The sequence below is a fragment of the Phaethon lepturus genome, unplaced genomic scaffold, assembly GCF_000687285.1.
Source record: "Phaethon lepturus isolate BGI_N335 unplaced genomic scaffold, ASM68728v1 scaffold360, whole genome shotgun sequence".
NCBI classification, from domain to species: Eukaryota; Metazoa; Chordata; class Aves; order Phaethontiformes; family Phaethontidae; genus Phaethon; species Phaethon lepturus.
The window spans coordinates 82654-86470 of NW_010510905.1; positions in this window are offsets into that span (position 1 = coordinate 82654).

Here is a 3817-nt window from a genome sequence, read left to right on the forward strand (position 1 = left end):
CATTTCTGATGTTCATGAATAATTTACTCACATAAATTTATTCTCAAATGGTGGAACAAACTACTTGCAACTCTTTATTTTCACCTCTCCTACACTTTTGCTTAGTTCCACCACTGTTTCACCCTAGCTGTGCTACTGCAGAGGGCAGCTGAGGACAGAAGTGCGATAGCATCTATGTTCTTACTGATGCACAAAATTGTTCAAGTGTCATGTACCACTAGGATGCACATTACTGAAAGATATCTGAGAAATAATCAAGTTCACGCCAGAGTTTGTGGGGAAAAAAACTCCAAAAATTCAAGACATGGCCTGTCTGCATGGAAAATTCTTTGGTTCTAACTAGTGACCTGGCTGTATATTTCCTTATTCTGTTCAGTCTCCTCAGATCATTAAAATACTTGTTATTCTTTGCTCTGTGTGAAGAATGAGCTTGTCTGCTTTAACATAAAACTGGGAATGAGAATCAACTGAATTGCACTTCACATACATTTACATGTATGCGCTGCACAAATTTCACTAGCAGAAGGTTGCTTATTTTAGAGCAATCATTTAATGTGACACTTAGATTCCAGTAAGAAAGCAAGGCCAGTCGTTTATGCCTTCCTCCAACCCAGCTCTAGCATCAGGAGTATTATTTTCTGTACACAAATGATGATTTCCAATATGTACATCGCTTGTTTTACATTAAAAGAGTGCAACACACCATCAATGAGCTGAAGAATTAACTAATAGTCCAGTAATATTTTGTATGCAATTAGTTAGGAGTTTGCTGAGGAAAAAGAGCAAAGCAACTAAATACAATTATACTAGACTCTTTAAAGAAGCCCTAGGTAATACAAAATATATTGTTCCCCATTTTGCAGTACAATTGTGGCTTAAGCACAGATGGTACAGGAAAGAAGAGTTAAGCAATCAGTGTCTTGTCCTTTACAAAGGTTACACTACTTCAAACTAACCTAACTCAAGCTAGCGCTGTCTGAAAACATGTGAGTAAGTTGACAAGAAGTGGCAACCTTAAAACATCCATCAGAGGTAATTTTGATTTTAAACATCACGCTGATGAATATTTGTGTGCGAACATTCCAATTTTGGGACAGTAAAATTAAAAAGGCTGTGAAGACTAGTCCAAAATGTCATTTATTAAAGCATTTAATTAAAAAACCTGCCATTTCCATGTCATCCTAAGAAACCTAAAATAATTTATTTTCCAGAGTAGCCACTATAACCAAGTTTTTGGTATTTTTCCTAAATTAACCTGGTTTTCCTAGCAGCTGTACTTAGACTTGTAAATGCCTGTTCAGCTACTGAATGAGGCAGCAGCCTTCACATTCTGCAAGCAGGTTTTTTTTCCGTGAGCAGAAACAATGAAGCCTGATTTCCTGTGGCTTTGCACCCAAGTCCCTCCAGTGACATTGAGATCAGGTTCCTCCCAGGCTCATCTACAAGTTTCAGCAATACTTCCCCAGGACTCTCACCCCTAACATGCCACCAGGGGCAGGCAGCCCCAGTACCTCACTTCCCTGCATGGCTAGAACTACACCACCTCAGCATTTTCCCATGTTCCCCCCTCTTCCCAACTCCTCCACACATAGGTGACAAGGGAACAGAGGACAGAGGCCCCAGGTGCCATGGCTAGTTCAACATACATGTGTTGACTAACTGGATTGGATGCCAAAGAGCACACAAACCTGCCAAGTTCATGCAGCAGCCTTACTCTCAGCAACAGTGCTAAATCTGCTTTCTTTTCTCTCCCTGCTGTCAGTTTTAAACACAACTCATATGAATGTCATTATTCTCAAAACCTCTATCTAAAGTTCAGCTTTTAAATTGTTTCCCTAATTCTGGGAAATGTGATGGACAAATACAGACTGTATTAACATTTTTTGTTAGCAAATTCAGCTACCAAATTAGAATTAAAATAGATAATGTTGTGTGCACAAGGACTGTTTTTCATTTGAGATGAAAACCTGTCATACCTGGGTGCTAATGTGTTCAAGTCCTTTGTAAAGGTAAAGTCTACCTACAAGTAAAGACTTACACACTTTATGAACAGATAAAAGTGAAACAATTTCTGCTAAGCATACATTATCAAGAAAATGACAGAGGCAGTTCCAAGCATCAGAGAGACTTTCCATTTACCTCTTATGCTTTGCCACAATGAGTTAGCAAAAATACTGTCTTTTATGGAAGTACTTGAGCTGAAGTATCCACTCTTTTTAAGTAGTAAAAAATAAGCACTCAAAATTGTTGAACAAAAAATCAAGCATAAAATGTATAGATCTCTATACTCCAAGAGAGAAGATAGTGAAAACATTTGTGAAGCTGAGGAGAGAAAAAGAGTCTGAACCAAAATATATGCAACTGTTGGACAAAAACAAGACAAACTTAGAACAGTCACTTAACTCATTTTAACATAACTACAGATGCAAAGTAACAACCTCCATGTGAAGATCATCTTTAAATGTAGTTGTGGCCAAAAATGACTCCGCACAAAAAGCCATACAGAGATCTCCTCGTTCAAACGGCAGAGTAAGATTTGCTGTAGTACTTATTCTTGTTCATAGCGTAAAGGAAATCATTTCAGTTGTACTTTTCTGTGCCAGAAGGAATCTTCATCTAGTCTATTTTCTGATGAGGACAATGAATATCACCCAGCTCCCAAGAGAAGCTCTCACTACAGGGCAGAACTATCAAGTATGTTCCAAAAAGTCATCTCATCTTCAAATAAAGCACACCTGGGTAGCAGTGCTACCAGGAAATCCTGTGCTCCACTGCTCCTATACCTTCTTGACTGTTGCTTGGAATTAAGGCTGTTCTCTAGCCTGCATTTACTTAGTTTCAGTTTCCAGGCCCTGGACATTGTGGTCACACGATGCTAAAGACAGCTTTCTCACTCTATAGGGTGTTTCTCCCACCTGCTTTCCATGTGAATGCTTCAAGCTACTATGTTTAAAGGGTTATTATTCTGTTAGTACACCGGGGTTACTAAAGTGAGCATTAAGCTGACACCTAGACAATCTAAGAATTTGTTAGAGGTACTTACGGCAGCTACATTTGCCTTGAAACTCCTCTTTCCTCTTTAGCTCCGAAGAGTTTGTTTTTGCTGTTTACCTGCCCCTATACTCAGCTATACAGTTAGCATAACTTGCAAAAGAACATACATTAAGGAGCATATCTTGCCATATATCCTGTGGTATTCCATCTAATCTTTTTGATCAGAATGCTCTTTATATAGAGTACATATGAATATGAGTAGGAATACTGTCATTCTTTTTTATAAAAAGTGTCAGAATTTCAGGCAAAACTATTGGTTTAGTGGTGCTGAAATTCCATACATATCATTCCTGAGATGCAAAAACCTTTTAATGAGAATTTCTGCCTCAAACCTTTTGCTTGCTATCAGTCAGGTGTTGAAATTATACTTTGATTAAACCTTACATGTGGAGTCACTTTCAAAACCAATTTTTTAAACTAGCTGTTTAATACTTTGAAAAGTTCCACTATTAGATTGTTCTCAAGCATATGCTACCACGAACTAGTCTCCTCTAGATGTGTTTTCCCCCATGTCACAGTTTACAAAGCTCAAGGGGAAAAAACCCCAAACAAACAACAAAAACCCAAACCGGGCAGGTTTCCGTTTGCAATGGAAGTCTAGAGCAATAGTCTCGGCTTCACACCAGTTGCCGGGGCAGAGCGCAGTATCTTCCGCAGCCAGCTCCACAAGGCTGCTGAGGACTTGCTCGCTGGAGAGAGGGACAAACAGCCGCGGCAGCAGCTGGGGTACAGCCGTACTGACAGCTGCCTCCCGGCGCCCCTT